The 19,001-nt window shown below is 38.2% G+C and overlaps 1 protein-coding gene across 12 annotated transcripts in view; it reads left to right on the top strand.

Annotated features, from left to right (window-relative positions):
* The window catches only part of CTNND2 (catenin delta 2), a 689,312-nt gene that overhangs the window by 225,087 nt on the left and 445,224 nt on the right, over positions 1–19,001 (top strand). Inside the window, exon 1 of one of the 12 annotated variants that reach the window (XM_074899529.1) lies at positions 15,543–15,655. The exons of the other annotated variants lie outside the window; for them this stretch is intronic. The gene's annotated coding sequence lies outside the window, so the exon portion shown is untranslated. Of the gene's footprint in view, positions 1–15,542; positions 15,656–19,001 lie in introns of those variants that run through there. 12 annotated transcript variants of the gene reach the window in all.

The following is a 19,001-nucleotide window of genomic DNA, read 5'->3' as shown; positions in this document are numbered from 1 at the left end:
CATAAGTCAAAGTAACATGACATTACATTCAAAGTAAAGAGAATTCAGGCTGATGCTAGAGCAGGACTCTGGTGATTAGTAGAGAGAGGGAAAGCCCATATTGTTTCCTGTTATATCTCAGGTAAGGTGGAAAACATCTTTTTAAGTATTAAGGCAATATCATGTGTGAAATAAATAAAAAGAACTAAAATTTTACAAGGTATCTGATAACTCTTTTCATTTTAAAATTTATCTTTAATTATTGAGTTGTGAAATAATAAGAACAGTATGACAGTACAAAAACTGAAAAATTTTGCACAGTGCTGTTGGAAGCCTTCATGAAAATGAAAATATCTTCTTGATCTAAAGTTATGAGTATATTCTGAAAATAATCTTCCATATATCCTGTTTCTACAAGGTGTACTAAAGCTGTTTTTCCATTGCAACTGTTAGTATTGCTAACCCATGTGTAGCACAGGGCTAACTGAATGGTGCAGGAGATGTGTAATAATGAAATCATGTCACTCTTTTTTTTTTCTTCCCACAGAAGGATTAGATTGTTAATGTTTTTTGTGTGATAGGAGCTGATAAAGGCCAGAGGCCCCAATTCAGCATAGGAATTATCGCTTCACTCACTCTTAATGAAAATGCTTTTTATTACATGGAAATTGGGAGAATTTATAACTATGTGCTTATGAGAATAATTCACAGAATTTCTTACATTTTTGCAGTTTCTTTAGTCCTTTACTACAACCTTAGTCTTTCTTTCTTAACTTGAACAGAAAACATTGTGCAAAACATGTAACATGGTAAATGGCCATGTGCCAAAGCCTTGGTACCTGGTGCTCACCTTCTCAGACAAACAGATTTGTGTGTATAGATTGCACACCAGCAGTTCGAAGAGCCTCTGAAATAAAAAAGAGGACAAGGTTAAGGTACAAATATTTAAATTTAGTTAGTGCATAGCAGATTTTTGACATTGCATGTCTACTGTAGTTTTTCCAAGCACTTCATCTCTTCTAGCAGCATTGATCGTGTAAATATGGAGAAACTGTGTTTTAGTGTTTGTTTTTGAGAGAAAGAGAGTGCTCACGGTTGTTGAGGTCAGGCCATGAGAGGAAAAGAAGGGAAGAAAGGAAAGCTTCAGTTTTGCAGGAAATACTGACTTCAGAGTACATTTTTCTTCTGATGTTGTCTTGATGTTTTCATCACAGAGATAAATTTTCCTTTCTTACTCTTTATTTCCTATGTGTGAACAAAGTTTTCTGTGCAAGAAATAGACACACGTGTTTTTTAATTCTCTGCCATCCTTCTCTCCGACTGAGTCTCAAATACCTACCATTGGTGGGTTTAATACTCTAGGAGAGATTATTTGCTTTATCAAACAGCAGATTTTCTGGTTTGTTCATTTTAGAAAACATCCATAAAATAAGTTTAAAATGCAGTGCATGACAGTGCCATTTTGTTTGACTGTGGATGCAAACCCTACAAAATGTAAGGCTATTACAGTGCTAAAGCTATGTAACTTTCTTTTAAACATTAAAAGTTTTGTCTCTGAACAGACACAGCCTGACAGGGCATGTGTCATACTCTCATAGTGCTATTCTTTGTATCTCAATCATTTTGAAAATAGTAAATGTACTGTGTCATAATTATTTTGAGAGTATTTAAAGACATTGAAAACATAGTCTGCTACTTCAGTGGTATTATTGCCTTTATTTTTCTTAACTAACATTTTGTAATTCCATTCCAAATTCTTTCTCATTGTAAGAATGAATGTTTCAGTTGTTTTAATGTAACTTTAAGGGGATGTGTTGTAACTCTTTCTAGGCATATCTAACTGTTGAATTGTACAAATTCATGGGGTGGCCACTAATATCAACTGGAACACTGAAATGACAAAACTATATATTAACCTCCTAGTACCCATAGCAGGCATTAGCACCATGGACATTTTGTGTTTGGAGATTAAGGAATTATTTTTGATAACAGAGCAAAAAGTGCATTCTCCTTATATTCTACACAACAGTTTAGTCCTGACTTCTCTTATATTACAACAATCTTACAGTAAGTACTATTTACTACATCTGTATTTTTCACGTATTTAGTTATAAATATATAAAATAATGGTAGAATTGAAAGGAATTGTCATTGTTTAGTCTTGTACTTTAAAATTTCTTGTGTATGTTCCGTGTTTTGTTTTTAATTATTCCCCGAACTGATACACTGTTACTGTTATTGTTACTTTTATCTTTATATAATTGTAAATATTGATGTTCCAGTACTTTTTTTAGCTCAGAAGTGTGAGTCTCACCTCAGTTTTCAACAAAAGTAGTATTTTGCAATGTATAGGGATGGTCTGGACTTACGAACTTATTCCTATTTCTAAAGTGTATTCTTCCAGAAAAGAATCAGTGTATTTTGATCTGTAGTCAGATAAATAATATTTATACATTTTCTCTAAATCTACAATTGCATGCGTAAGTCCATGTAATACTGTCAATTTTTAAACAGAGCGCCTTACTGACACTTAATTGCTCAGTATGACAAGCATCTACTGCATGAGTTTAATCATAGTTTATCAAATTAACAATATCTTCACATTGAGAAAATATGACTTGTCTCACATATTACACACAGTATTTTCTATGATTTTTTTTTTCTCTTGGATATTTGACTTAGCTAAATCAAAACATCTTTCTTACAGAAGAAATTATGAAGGTATTCAAGGCTTCTGTCTCCAGTGATAATAGCACCAGATGACAAAACGTATGGGCTACAAACAAGAATTCTTTTAATCTTCTATACCATAGCAATTTTTCCTTAATTAGGCACTCAGTAGTATGCTTGGAGTTCCTTTGTTTTATGCAAAATCCTGAAGTGAAAAATTACCTGCTGTTTTTAGGTGCAATAGAATTTAATAGTTTTGTGAAGTAGTTATCTTAATTAAAAAGTAGAAATATTGTGTGGTAGCTCTCTAGTCTTCCATGTGAACTTCATACAATTTTAGATCTAAGAGAATGAAAAGCACAGCTGCCCTTACTTTAGTGTGCAGGAAAATAATTAAGACACTGACAGAAACAGTAAAAGCTATGAGAGACAGGAGACAGGAAAAGGCAGAGTAAGAAAAATAGCTTCAAAATGTTAGGTTGCAGAGTCAGGAAAAACAAAGCAAGCAAACGCTTTCTGCAGCTAGCTTTGTGTTCGGTACTAAACCCTGCCTATCTCTTTACCCACCTCTTTGGTTCATTAAAAATACCAGCTGTTGTCAAGAGACAAAAACCCCAGAAAAGGCCTTGCCAATTTGAATGACTTGAGATTTACTCATTCATGTTCTAATCAATGATGTTCCACAGTGTTTGGTGTCAGGTTCCCAAAATGTTTCAAAGCCCATGGTGGACCCCAACAAAGGATGTTGCTTATTAATTGGTGAATGGTTTAAGGAACATAGCTGACATCTTAAGATGGTGTTTCCAGGTCATTGTCCTTTTTCGTGAAAGACTACTCACGAGCAAGGAACGAGCACACTTCCATGATCACTAACTTCTGATTTCCTGCAGTAATGCTAACAGCGAATATCCCACAGGCTGTGGGAGCTGCAGAAATACCCTTGCTGGGCGCTATGCTCTCCTTACTCACTGCTTTCAATTAGCGTTCCCACAGGCTAAGTAATTTGTTTTAGGCTTAAGAAGTAGTGTGAATTAATCTCCAGACTGACTTTATTCCACTGCTTACTGCTAAACAGCTGGTAAAAGACTTTTCTTTTAACTGAACCATTCCTCATTTTCTCATTGTCTTAAGTAACATGAGGGAGCCGAAATGTGGACATGATTATCAGTTATGATTATTGCTTATTTACATCTGCTTGAAATTCTAGATGCTTGAGAAGTCTGCTTGTTTCACTCAGTATGAGAAAAATATTTTCATTAAAAATCCACAACATTTTGATAATTCTTTTGGTACATTTTGCTGTATTAATGCAATCTCTAAGAACATGGTATTTAGAGGTGGTTGTCATATATTACCTGCTAGAAAGCTGTTCTACCTACAGCTATAAATAGTGTTATATTCAGTAAATTCTAAGCTAATCTCTAGGTATCCTTTTCATAAAGATTTCTTTTCAAGTATGGAAAAGGTAATTTAAATGGGTGCAACACTTTCTTCCTTTATATTTACTCCTGTGATGTGTATGGCAGCTGTGTGTGCATATCAATATTGCATAAACATTTACCTATTTCAGAGCTTACAAATTGTGCAAGTCTTACTTCTTTCCATGATTATTTATTCTGAGTTTAAACAATTTATTTGCACTGATTTTTGTTGTTAAAATAAATAAAGGCCAAGTTGCATGCTGTCTAAGCCATGCGGGTCTATTAGAATCAGTTCTTCTTTTGTTCTCCAGAACAGCTCTGGCTGACCTATGGGGTATGCCTGCAAGTGAGTGAGAGCAGAATTGCTCTCCCTAGGTCGCAGGGAATGGAACCCAGTCCGTAAGTGGAAGAAAAACAGCGTGTGTCAGTTTAGGGTTTTTTTTAGTTTAGAAATGTGCGATAGGCATCTCCTTCCTCACCATGAATAAAATTTAAAAAGTCATTTCCTCAAATGCATGCAGAATATGTCTCACGATTCTTTCAGGCAGATATAATTGCTTCTCTTCATGTAGCAAGCCCCTGTTCTCTGTCATACCCGGTTGTAGTGTCCATAACTTCCTTGTGGAGAGAAATTTTGTCTGCCACTAGCAAAGCTTAGAAGGCAGTTTCATTTATAGTAATTAGGCCCTATTGACCATTTTCTGAACACACCCAAAAGCCAACGCTTTTCCTCTGGAGGCCAAGGGAAGGAGACAGACTTCCCTGAGATATGGCTGTTGTCAGGTATTTTAAAGATGTTTCAAGAAGCATGAGTTTAGGGAATATTTTCACCATTCTTTTTATAAATTTATGCAGCCAGGAAAGGTTCTCATTAGGAGGGTTAGCTTTCTTACTCTGATAAGACATCCTGGGAAATGCGTTGCTACCCTTTCTTGCCCAGCCTCAGGTAATATTTTGAACGTAGGTCAGTTTGAGCTCTTAATGTGGATCAACATAATATAACTTTGCAGCTTCTAGTTTGTAGAGATAATGTGGTCTCAAATATCAAAAATAAATTCTTAGACTGAACAGTGTCTTAGTTATCATTAGGTAGTTTCCACTAGTGTTTTCTGCACAGTATATCAGCTTGGTTTACTGGTAGCTGTAAACATATCACACGAGTGCAGCTACTCAAAAAGCTTGGGAACAGATTTTGAATTTAACACTCACAGGCAAAGTGTAAAGGCTGACAGACATCTCAGCATGGGTCAGGGCACAACCAGAAACTCTTGCAAAATGTGTTGCCAAAAAAAGGAAGGAGACAATAAATTTGCATCTCTGCATGGGGAGAGGCAATGACCAAAATCTCTTGAAATTTGTGAAGGGGGAGAACAAAATTGCGTGGTGGAGCACTCTGTGCACAGAAAAATAATTACCCACTAGGTCGCAGTTACTTATGGCTGACCGAGCAGGTAAATGTGGGGTGAAGGATACTGTAGGCAGTGATATATATTGTCACCTTTCAAAAATAAAAGAGGTGCTGTAGGACTGCACCCTGCTCGGGGAGAACATGGCCCTGGCCACGCTGAGGGCACCCTCTCCCTCCTCCCAGTGCAGTCCCAGGCCTGCTGCTCCCTGATCGTCCCTTGCTGGGGCCAGTGCTGGGTGCCCCAGGCAGAGCTGAAATGGAGCCCCTGGCCCCAATGGGCAGGAGTGTGAGTGGGGGGCGGTCCTGGTGGGCTGTGAAGGTCTAGCACTGCAGCTTGTTGATGTTGCATGGGAAGTGCTAGGTCTGGCTTCCAGGCTGAATTGAGGTGGTTGGGTGTTTTGGGGGCATGGGCAATTTTGGGGTGCTAATTGCCCTGTGCCATATTTTGAGGTATAAAGAGACAATTAGAAAACAAGTTGGATTAAAAAAAAATATACTACTGCTGTTCATGCTTACTACACTATGAGCAGCTATAGCTACATAGTCTCCAACAGTCTGTACAGAAAGGGCAGTAGGTGTTTTTTCTCCCCAAAATATTGTTGAGTTTGTTTGAAGGACAGGCAGAGAGATAACATGCCAGCAGAGAGAACAATGTGCTTGCAGAGGGTTGCTGGGATGTTTGTGTTGTTTCTTAAGGGAACTGGACTTAGACTAAAGAGAGGGAGGTAAGAAAAATGAGAGGGAAAGAAAAGGTAAAGGAAGAAATCGAGAAGAGGAAAGATGGAGCTGCGGAGTGAAGACAGGATGTTATCTAAATGTAGTATTGGTAAGTTATTGGGGTGAACGCATGATTGACTGGAGCATGTTAGCAGAAGTTTAAGTCACTTAATTGGTCTGTTAATCACTGGCCAAGGTGCTTTCTCTCAGGTGTGTGTAACAGTGTTTCTTGTTTTTTGCAGCAAATAGTTTTACAACAGTGTTCTACAGATAGAATTTGAGGCCTTGAATATTTGCTCTGATAGTATGTGAGTGTACTTCCTTACCTTCCTGTTCTACAAAAGCATTATATCCTTAATAAAATTTATGAAACAGATGCACTGTGTGCTGTTTTGGAGAAAACAAAAATTCCCACCTCTATCTGATTAAAAGCCTAAACTAAAATCCCAGTAGCCAACAGTCATGATTATCCCAAAGAATTCACTGAATTAGATTTATTTTGTACCTGATATGATTGCTGTAACAAGTGAAGGGTAATGTGCCTGTCATCCCAAAAGGAATGGTGAGTGCAGTCATTAACAAGTGCCTCTGTCTCTTTTCCATTGTGCCTCTGTCTCTTTCCCGTTAGTATCAATGGCTTAAACACATTTCTGAACATCAGATTCTTTCCCTGGTTTTTATCTGTTCTCCGTTTCTCTCTCAGCCTCCATGACTCCTTCCAATCAGGTTAACTTGTTTTCATTTGTGGCAATCATTCATCAGTTTTTTCTGAGAACTTCCACAGCCAATACAGAAATCCATTAAATCTATATAACAGGTTAATCTCAACTAATAATGACTCATTAATCTTTCTGGAAGTACACATTTTCTTCAACCCATTGCCAAGTCACAAGCCTGAGAAGAAAAGTGAAGTATTTAATCTGTTTTGTAAAGTTTGTTAATGACAAATTCTGGCTGACAGATTGAAAAATTAGGTCCACTGTGTTGGGGTGCATTCAGTTTTAAAAAGTGATTAATTATATGCCAAGCTGTCAAAGAAATTTTGCATGAAAAAGAAAAGTTGTTAACAGTATGTCTGTGCCCAATGATTTCATAGTATCTGTTTTAAATATACATGGGAAAAAAAAAAATCAGTAGCATACAGCCATCTTCAAAAAGTGGAGTTTTGAAACTATTGAAAGTGAAGCATGAAACAGCTTTTTTACTCACACTCTCCTCCAATTTTTCCCCCTATATCTTTGATTTTAAACCCACTTCTATTTTCCCTCTGAAATTTTAGTTACATCTGCTTGCTTATTGAATTGAACACAGACTCTGGCTTTCCTGAAGAGCTCCTCCTTATTCAAACCACAGCTGCATTCTGGGAGACTCTGTTTTCCAGTGCGGCTGGATTCGCTGACACAGGTAGGTTATCGCCCAGGATGATTAAGAAGTCCCACAGTTGCTAAATAATTCAACCTGTTTTATGGCTATTTGCTTAATATCCCATTTCTGCAGAGTTGGTAAAGTGTCTGACAAAAGGTCAAAGTGATTGCACAGCTTCTTTCTGTTGAACTGCTGCTGCTTCCTGGTGCTGCTCTCAGTATATCTTCACTTCTGATTGATTTTCTTAATTCAGAATTGACATTAAAAGTCTTTTCTAATGAAAAGCATGTTTGTCAATATTCCCCACTCCCTCTATGGATTTCTGTTATGTTTTTATTTTAATTACTAGCTCCTGACCTGTTTATATTCTGGTTTGCTTGAAAACCCAGATCTGTGTTCTCCATACAAAATACCACATTTGTGCTCATCTTCTATATTGCACCATGCTCTATAATTTAATTTTCAAGATCTTTTTGGGAGTAGATAGCAGCCTTATGTTACCAGACCAGTAGAGTATTTTTATATTCAGAAAGAGAAGAAAAATAACATGTTGTGAGCAGCAAGTCTTTCTTCCTGGTCAGAGATGATTCCCAGATAAAAGGATATATTTCTTCTTTGCCTTGTGACACCAAGTCAGACTTAAAAAGCCTTCTACTTGTTCAAAGTGACTCAGAGGCTGAAGAAGTGACACTACGTAAGGCTGTGTATGACACATAACGCTGCAGTTTGCTTGTTGTGCAGATTCAGAGCACACCTTTGGTTCTTGAACTCTTTTTAGTTTGATAGAAAACCCATCATAATGTTTGACTATTACAAAGCTTCAGCATCACAGATGTTGAACTTTACCTGACGTTTGTATACATCATACAAGATGTAGCAAGTGAAATTGGGTTACAGGCAGTGTTTTGTGTTGTGGCGATGAGTTATTTGTCACCGATCACCACACCAGCAGTGGAGTACACAGATGTAATAACACAGTTTCACATTCCATTTGTTAGTTCCAATATTGATTTAGTCTTTTTCTGATATACCATTTTTCCCTTGGACTTACTTTGCTTTATATTAAATAAGGCAACTTTGCGGTTTCCTTTATATATTTTTAACTAAAAAAATCTTTTATTTGAAGGGAAAATAGCACACATTACCCAGTCCTCTGAGATTTTATACAACCAAGCATATCCTCTCATTAATTTGGTTTTCCATTGTTCTGTATTGCCAGTGTGACTGGCAAGCTGTTGAGGTGAGACATAATATAAATGCAGTTGTAACAGAAGCACCTGTTCTCCTTTCATTACTGTTGTGCAAAATACTGGTCTGCTAGAACAGGAGATCTAACAATGGGGCTTCTTCTGCTAATGCAGAAGATCGTTCCTCACATGGGGTACCTTGCACCCCTTCTTCATCAGTTCTTCAGTATAATATTGCTAGTTGGGAAAAAAAAGGTCTTTCACTGCCTATGATGTGATGTTTCTTTTTCTGTTCCTTTTATATTTTGAGCTAGCATTATACATCAGCAAGTGAGACTTCAAACTATTGACATGGACAATGAAATTCAGGTTGATCAGGAAATCTTTACTAGCAACTTTTTGATGTGAAAGGGAAGTGAGTTGGTAGTCTTCTTTCTTATCCTTATCAATTGTATTCAGCATTGCTGGGCATCTAGTGGATCTTTCTGATGCATGAACAGACAGCTGATATATTTTGTAAGACTTAACCAGCTGTCATGCCTACCAGTGCAGCAGTGTTCCTCTGGTTTAACTAGAGCAGTTCAAGGTGAAATACTGTTAACAAATTACAGACCACAAACTAGTATCATTTGTGCCTATAGCAATACAGCCATAAACACACATAGATTGTAGAAATAGAATTTTCCTTTGGCAGGCAGTGGGGGTGGGGGTGCTGTATCTCCAGTTTATCCTGTTTTCACTGCATAGGTCAACAACCAAGATGTGAAAACAAGAGGGGAATAAATTCCCCTAGTGTCATGGCTTCTGTGCCCCTATTTCATGCTTGCATTAAAGCTTTTAAATAATATAGAGTTCTAAATAGCACAGACTAGCACTGACCATTGAGCTTTGCCTCTGAGAGGCAGGTGATACGGGTTTCTTGAGATTAAAGTTATCTATCAGGCCCCGTGGTTCTGATGGTGACTAAATCAACGGCAGAAAATAAGAATAATATTACACTATTTGGAATAGCCTACTTCTTTTTTTTTTTTTTTTTTTCCATTTTTTTACCCATCCCACCTCTTTTTCTTTTATACAGTGCTCAGAGCAGCTTTCTGTAACAAGGCTCTGCACAGACCATGTGATGTTGCAGACATCCGTGTTCACCTCATGAATCTGGGATTATCTTCAGCATGCCTATTTAGGTACAGTTTCCACTGACATTAGCATAGTTTATCCAAGATGGATTTGTTTCCATTTTGTTAGCATTTATAGAAGGATGAAAAGGTAGGTGTGTGAATGGTCCCTTTTGGATAGGGACAAGGCAAAGTGGGAGTTACAAAAGAGTTATTCTAACTTCAGATGGGAAAGGAAAATAGAGATATAAGTTCCCAAGGCTGGGGGGACAAAATCTCACTTTCTCAAAATGTGGACAGTTGCAGAAATAACCACTCTGTATGATTAAAAATCACAGATAGTCAGAAATTAGGTGGCAGCCAAGTCAATTACCAAGAATAAAGCTAAAACTTTATGTGTGTTATGAAGTGATTCGAGCATCTGTGCATTTACCAGTCTACCCATAGCTCTGTGATTTTTGGACAACTTCAGGTTTCATTGTGTCAGGTGCTTGCCATTTCCACTACATATAACCCTCCTTTAAGGGTTTGCTGGTCGTTTTTGTCAGTATGAGAGGTATTTATCAATCCTATAAAAGGGAGTGCTTGTCAGTCTAGGAATGATATAACATATTGCCTCCAGATTACCAATTCTGAAAATGAAGCTGGCTGAAGGTAGTAGGGGAAGTGTTTTCATATTGCGAATGGACACATTAGTATACCTATCTCATAGCATAATCATACAGTGTTTCATACTGCTTTTGAAACAATCAGCACAAAAAAGAAATAGAAAAGAACTCTCAGGTGTCATAAGCACAGGCTCCACAGTAGGAAAACAGCTGGAAAGGAAAAAGCTGTTATGTGGACAAATGTAAATTTTGGCAAAAGGCAAAATCCTTTTTCTTCTCTCTCTCTCTCTCTCTTTTTTTTTTTTTTTTCCCCCCAGAATTCAGCAGTATTTTTGATGTTTGACTTTATCAAACTGCCCCTCGAGATTTGATTGTTGCGAAGGATAACCTTACTTTTAAACAAAAAACATGACATATAGTTAGTTAGACTGTGTAGCTATTAGAAATCTGGTAAGAAACTTCCAATGAACTGTTTAAATTGAAAATCCTAATTTATAATACTTTTCTGAACAATATATCCAGAAAATGCTTTTGTAACTTGGAGAAACCGCTACTAACCCAATTAGTTGGGATTTAAGTACAATATTTCATAAGCGTTAGCTCTCCATGGTAATTCTAGTTTACCTAAATCTGTTCCTTCTGTAATCAGAGGGAGTTTTACTTTGGTTTCCAGGAAGTCATGGAAGTGCCCAACCCTTCTCAAATTGTTTTGTTTTCTACTGGCTGATTAACTTAAAATTTGATCATATTCTGCAAAATTCTTGCTGGGTGTTGAAAAACTTTCAGGAATACTTTCAAAGTTAATATGAAATAGTAGGAAATATCTTGGTAGCTCTTCTAACAAAGTTGCTTAGCTAATCTTCAAGTGCTTAGGCATGTTCTCTTCTTTCTTAATGTTACTGAATTGGTTATTCCCACAGACAGTGAAGCAGAGTAAGTCTTAAAGACTCTGTGGCCTGTAATATTTTTTTAAAAGAATTCTGCTATTCATTAGCGTTGCAGAACATAAAGAGCAAAAGTTGGTGGAAATAAGTACTATATACTACTGTCTATTCAGACCCTGAGAAGGGCTTTCTTCATTTATTATGCAAGAACAAAATTCCCTGTTTACACTATTGGCTTAAGCTGAGTATGTCATGGGAGAGAAATTGTAGGGATCTGCATAGCCACCATGCACAGTATCACACAGAAGTTATTTGTTCTTAGAGTGGTCTCCCCCACAGGGTTACCAAATCAAGAGAGAAAGATGAGCAAAACACAATAAGAGATTGTGACACAGGCCTAAGCTTCTGGAAAACATCTTCAGTTTTGCAGTGCTTGCAGTGCTATTTCACGGTAACTTTAATGTCACAAACCAGAAAATGTTAGTAAAGGGAGTGATCCTGGAGCAATTTCTGTCTGCATATGCATAGATTGTCAAGCAGAGGAACAGCTAAATGTGCTCTAGAAAGAGTTTAGTAGGAAAAAAAAAACCCACAACCCAGTATAGGAACCATTACCAAATTAACCCAGTAAATATTTGTGTAACTTTAAATGAAATAATCTTATTTCTGCTTTGGACAGCAGTTTATCCTGTGCATGCATCCTGTTCACTCACTAGACACATTAAGGAGAGCACAAGCAAACCCTTAACTTTCGCTGCCTTGAAACATTTACAGATTCATCTCTTCTGAAAAACATAGGTTTGACTATTGATGTTTTTCATTCAGATGATACAGAATCCACCTAGTTGCTACAGTCTTGAAGTTTGGAGATGTTTTAAACGGTTTCTTGAAGAAGCACCGTGGAAAGGATGGGAAAGTGCATTTGTGTAGATTAAAGTTGTGGATGTTAGCATAAAACCACTGAATTGTGGTTCAGAGATAACCATTCATGTGCTGCATAAGCAATAGAAAAATCCTGCACCTAACCTCCTTTCTCAGTATACCAACTTAAAGGCAGTTTTCCTTGAGTAAGTATTACTGCAAAGCCTAAAATACATTATAGGATTTCCTTCTACTTCTTCCTCTCCAAACTCTCAAAGTTTGCACACCTGCAGCATACCGTAAGTCAAACATCAACAGAGCACTGGAGGATCTGATCAGTTTTAAGTGTATAGGAATTTTGGTGAAACAGAAAAAGTACATATTCTAGCGACAGGAAGGGTATATGGGTTTGGAATGCAAATAGTTTTCTTCCACTTTCATCAATCAGTTTTATGAGATAGGATCCCTTTATATAAAGACGGCAGTTTGTACAAATGTCAAATTATTGAACAACAACTTCATGAATATGTGGCAATCCATTTTAATACCGATCATTGATCTTGGCAATGAGAGTAAAATCCCTTTGAATTTTATTGTTATATTAAATTTCTCTATTAAATATACTGCAAAATTACATGTGTGTTGTGCACTGCTGCAATAGATGCAATGACTTTATAGTACCTGTTTTCTTATTTTTTCAACAGAGCTTTCCTGAGATGGTGATGCATATTAGCACATTGAAATGAAACAGGATGGCTGTTGACAGTATTTCAGTGAAAGAGAACACGCTCAGACTGTTGTGTAATTAATTGCCCCTTGAAGATATTATTTCATGTGGAGTAGATTTTCTTCTATTAAATTGCCGTTTATTTGTGACCTTTAATTTATCATAAACAGTCTTCTTTCTACATCCTAGGCAGCAATGGAGAACAACAAGAAATTGTGACATTGCTCTCCTTAAATGACACTTAGAGCTTGGCAGAGTTACAAGGAAGCTAGTACGTTTGCCATTTAGGAGCTAAAATAAAGGGCTTTACGACGTAATTTTCCATCCATTGCCCCCAGCAGCATTTCACCTCTTTTTGAATTTTAGAAATACAGTTAACTGTTGGGTTTAACCCTTCCAAACGTTTCTGGGAGAAGTAGCTGATTGTGTAATTTTTTAAATTATTATTACTCTGTTGGCCTCAGCAGGTGTTTAAAAGAAGTGTCTGCTTAGCTACTTTCTGTATCTTCCCTCTGTCCCCTTTTGAGGGGGGAGTGGAGGGCAACCCCTATACTTATATTTGCCCCGGGGAGTGCAGATAAACCCAGGGAAGGTTGGTGGAAGCCAAGTCAGCGTTTTTTTCCTTTCAGACCCTGAAATGTCACTCTTCCTTCCTCAGTGACTATACCATGTCCTATAAAACCAAGCAAAACTGACCTCAGCTTCTCTGTGACATTTTGAGAGAAGAGTACTGAAATGTACACAACAGTTTTATGACTCCAAATTAGTAATAGTAAATATTAATGATAGCAGGTGTTAGGTACGTGGTCATTGTGATTCAGAAAAGGGGTTTGGCCCTTTGTCGGTAGAGAGGAGAAGTTTCTTTATGATCGGGATTTTATAAGGAATTTATAGAAAAGGCTAAAATGCAAGCCTCTAGTCCAATCCTTCAGCCTTTTACCTAAATGTTGGCAGCAAATAATGAAGACTGTGTACTCTGCCTTAAAAAAAAAAAAAAAAAAAAAATTGTTATAATAATCATATTTAGTTTCATTAAAAACATTGGGAAGGGAAGGGCTCATTTTGGAGTCTGAGCTGATAGTTTATTCACGTGAAGTATTTGAATATGAAGCTCATACTTATGTGAAAAGGAAGGCTATTTTTCCTGACAGGGTCTTTGTATATGAAATAATCACAGAGTTGTTTTCCTCCAGTGTTCAGATCACACAGGTGTTGACCAACTGAAATGCGCAGAATGAATAAGGCATTTTAGCAAGAAATCATCCAGAGCAAGTTGTCTTTTTGATTTCAGCAGAGTAATTGAGTTACTTAAACATTTGCACCACGCTGAAGAATGATACCGATCTTTTAGAGGCCATAAGTACATCTACAGGGGCCTTGTGTGAGGTTGCAGGAATTTGTCTTGAATGTTGCTTGAGCCTCATTTCCACCTTGGGCATCTTGATCCTTGACCTCAGACCCCTCAGGTTTCAGGGTGTATGATGAGTCTTGCTGGCGTTGAGCAGGAGTCATCCTGTACGTAAAGTTATTGCTTGTAACATGTGTTGGAGCCTTGGAGTTGTCCATGCTGGAGGCCAGGCTAGGCATGGAGCCTTTAGCTTTGAACCTTGCCATTTACTTCTATATGCACTTCTAAAAATTTGAGTGTTTTATTTTCTAGATGCCTGTGTATGTAAGACAGCAGTTTCATAGCTGCATGTCATGCAGTCTGTGAAGCAGAAGTTTAAAAGAAAAATTAAAAAATGATGCCCTAAATACAATGTTTTGTATTACAAGAGACTGATGAATGTGGGGTTTAATTAATTCAGTGTGAAGTTATGCTGTGCTGAGATGCTGCAATAGCATATCGACTTCTACTCGCAATTAGAAAACCTAACTAAATATACATATGCATGAGGATTGATCTGCACTCTAGGGGGGGATGTGGGGTCTGGGGGGTGTGGAAGGCACTGCAAATGTCCTGCCGGGCCGCGGGCAGGGCCGGCAGCAGCAGCTGGGCTCTGTATTTTTGCCATCAGGCCGCGATTAAATCGCGGTTGCAGCTTCTGCTGGGAGGTGGTTTGGCGGCCCCGTGTCGGCCAGGGCTGCTCCCCGGCCTGCCCGGCCGCGGTCGCGGCGCAGCTGCGGCGTTCGGGGCGGCACAGGCAGGGCACCGGCAGGGCACCGGCAGCGCGGGGCTGGGGGGGGCCGGCGGGCGGGGGGGCGGGGCCGGCGGCGGTGAGGTGTTGCCTGAACGAGGGCGATGGGGGGCTCGGCCCGCGGTTGCCATGGAGACCTTTGTGCCCGGCGGAGCGCGCCTCCCCCCGCCCGCGCTGCCCCGCTGGGCCGGCGGCAGCTGCCCGCGGCCGGCCGGGCCTCGCCCCTCGCCCGGGCCTCGCCCCTCTCGCCCCTCGCCCGCCGGCCGGCCGCGGCCTCCCGGAGCCCCGAGAGCGCAGAGAGCCCGCGGAGCGGCCGGGGTCTGCTGTCGCCGCGGCTGTTGGCGTCTTTCCGAGCGCAGCAGCGTTCGCCGGCTGGTTTCTGTTTCAAGTTTCTTTTTGTAAGTGGTAAAAGGAGGTTAAAAAAAAAAAAAAAAGAAAGAAAGAAAGAAAGAAATGACTAGACCTGCTTGAGCTGCTTCTCCGGAGAGGAGGGAAACTCGGCTCAGCTTTGAGGAGGCTCCCCAGAGCGAATGCTGAAGTGATTAAAGAGATTAATTTACAAGTGGGCGACAAAGGTAAAGGGTTAAAGATGGACCGTTTGTTTGGGGCTGCTTTGTAATTTGTTTGAGGTGAAATGAGAGATTTTGTGAAAAGGTATAGAACTTGTTTTAACCGTCGCCTCTGAATGGTTTAAAAATATTTTTGGACCTCAGAATCCTTTAAATCTGCTTTCACGAGGGCATATAGGTAGCATAACTGTTAGATTTTAAAGTCCGTGTGAAGTGCAGTCTAAGTTGTGGCTGGTAGGTTTTGGTCGTGGGGTTTTCTTTCTTTTTTTTTTTTTTTAAACAGAGTTCTTGGCTAAAAAATAGAGAAATTGGTACTTTAAAGTCCATTAAAGGCAAGAAAGTAAATGTTACTCTTTAGTGGAAGTATCTTGTCTCCCTGAAATGCTTCGTGTCCTTATTCAGCAACACTTGATTTGACAGTGGCTATTTCTTGTTTCAACTTACTCTCAAGCAGAGATTTAAGAAAATCAGCAATTCCACTGAGATAAAATAATTTAACAGGCTTATCCTTCCTGTGCAAACATGTATTTTTGTAGATGCATGCTTTGAGCTTACAGACCTGTTGCTTTGTACTTTTGTACCCTAGAAAATGTTCTCAGTAAATACGATGTACTCAACTGTGGTGATAATCTTTTTTTTCAGAATATGGTTTTAAATAAGTGAGAGTGGGATTTGCATCTCTTATAAATATGTTTAACCTTTGAGTCTTTACTAGGCTTTTCAGGTAGATTTTTTTTGTGTAGATGCTGACCCTAAGTTGAAATTCATTACAGAAGATTAGTGAAAATAATTCATGGTTGTGACCTCCTAGTTTCATCTGGTGCTGCTCAAGTCCCAGGAAAATGTGACTGACTGTTAAAGGGACTAAATAAATTAATTTCATGTGGAAAAGTCCCAAAAGCCTTTTCTGCCACAGATCTTTATACTTCTTAAGGTAACAGTTTATTTAATAGTTTGATCTTTTAGCTGAATTCAAGTATAAAATATCTGAAATGCACATCCCCCTCCCCACCCCCGAGTCTTGTACTTCCTACTAAAAAAAAAAAAAAGGGGGAGGGGGAGGTTAGAGCCAATTGATTTCACATTTTACTCCTGACTCAAGACAGTGACGGAATATGTTATTGTGGAGTAATACTGTTTACTAGGCGATTGCATTTGTCAAATTAAATGAATAAGCATGTACCCTCCCAAAGTCCATAATGAATAAAATGTATGAGGGAGTTCTTTTTTGATATAACCATAATTGTCAGTTTTTATTAGTTAACATTGGAAAGAAAAGATTTTCTAGACCAAACTAGTTTAATTGCTCAATCTTAAGCTAAGGGCTGGTGGGGTTTTTTTGTTTGGTTTGGTTTTTTTTACTGTGTATTGCAGAGTATTCAACATGAAAAAAAAATGTTACTTCAGATGTTCTGATCTTTAATAGACCAATAAAACTACATTAATTACTTCAAGATCAGGAACTAATTTTATTTCAAAAAAAAGTTCAGGAAAAATAATCCAATATTTGATGCTCTGTAGTTTAAATGCTTTGCATGATTGATCCAAGCTTGTTTGTAGCTGACCCAACTTGTCATTTTAACTAGTTTGTACCACTAGACTGTTTTTAATAAGACTGCTTAACTTGTTATATAGTACTTTTGAGTTGACTGTGATGTCTTAAAGCATGGTTTTTACTGTCGATTCTTTCAGTAGCTTTCTAATTGCATACTATTTAATTTTAGTGGCTTTTGAAGTCAGGTGTCCAGAAACTTGTTACCTTCCTTTTCTCCCTTTTGAGATGCACTGCCTAAAGACCCCAGTTAGTCTTGACTGTGGGAAGAATATTAAAGTGACTCAGAAACACTTGTGAAGGGACTCGTGAAGCCCATGGTGAGAGAGCAGCACCTGAAGTTGGTTTAGCAGTTAATTCCAGTCTCTCTTTCTAAAGTCCTCCGAGTCAGGTGTTGAAATAAAAATTCAGTGAAGTCCCTAATAGAGTGTGCTCTCGGTGGAACCTCCTGCAGTTGATAAATATTTCAAGAAGCTGAAAGTTAGTGATACATTTTAAATGCACTGCTAAGCCGAGATACTTCATGGTCCTTCACATACACATTTGCATTATTCATTTGTGCTGTGAAAGTAGATAATGATCCGAATCTATCTCTGGTATTACTCCACTGATTTCTGAGTAACTGAACTAATTCAACCATACGTTAACATCTTGATTTTTGGAAGTTGAAGGCAAAGTTGGAATTACTTCAGTGATTTTATTATACAGGTAATAGTTGTTTACGTACTAATGCTCAGTAGCTTAGGCATTCTTTCACTAAAATAATTGTAAGCAGAAGGTATAGTTTATTTTTTCTTCTCCTTTTTCTGAAAAAAAAAAAAAAATGTTCAGTCTTCTAGTTGCTGAGTCCTGAAGGGTCTGACAGAGAGATACGATAAAAAACAACTTTCTGTCACTTGTAAAAATTCATCTTAATAACCAACGGAAGTAGAAGGTCTTGACACACTTTTTTGTAGCATGATACTTTAAGTAGAAACTCTCCACGTTTTAAGCAGCCTTACATACAATGGGTCCATGATACTAGTATGTGCTATGTTTGTGTGTGTGCACATATGCAAATACATATGTATACAAACTTGTACTCTAAATAAATTAGAGACTTGCTTTAACCCATGAGGAAAGGGAGAGGTAACAGAAAATGGTAAGCCCTGATCTAACAGCATGCACTAGATTTAAATGTTGACACTGGGCAGGCCTTTCAATTTGCAGAGTATATAATACATTTGATGGAAGCTACTGTCCCTACATTTAAGTCTGGAATATGAAAGCAGTTATTGTTTTGAGGGGGATTTTCTTGGTTTTGTTTATTTATTTTAGTAGACATTGGTGTTGTAGGAAATAAATGGGATAATTTAAATGAGAAATTTAAAATATTTATTTTTGAGATCTTTTCAGAGAACTCTTAGTGTAGGGTTCACACTGTTACAAATAGTTTCTGCCAGAGGTCAGGACCTTTGTGTGACATCCTTGGAATGGTCATTCCATTAACTGGCTTTTGAAAAAGCTGACAATTAAAGAAGGAACTTTGTTCTCCCAGCTGCGAACACATGCAACACATCTCTGTCAATCTTGAGTGCTACAAAACTGTGCAGTTCTAAGGATATGGAAGAAAAAGTAGTTGGAAACACAACTACACATCAGTCGCAGTAAGGTTCTCCTTAACACACCCTGTGTCTTAACTGTGTTCTAATGACAGTGTGTATGGATGAGTTAGCGAAGATCCTTGATTTTGTGGCAGTGTGGTGGAGCAAATCAGAATTTGGGAGTTGATAAGAAAAACGCCTACACATTTAGTATATT

The sequence above is a fragment of the Athene noctua genome, chromosome 2, assembly GCF_965140245.1.
Source record: "Athene noctua chromosome 2, bAthNoc1.hap1.1, whole genome shotgun sequence".
Taxonomy (NCBI): Eukaryota; Metazoa; Chordata; class Aves; order Strigiformes; family Strigidae; genus Athene; species Athene noctua.
The sequence above is the reverse complement of the archived record's forward strand: the minus strand, read 5'-3'. Positions and strand labels throughout refer to the sequence as shown.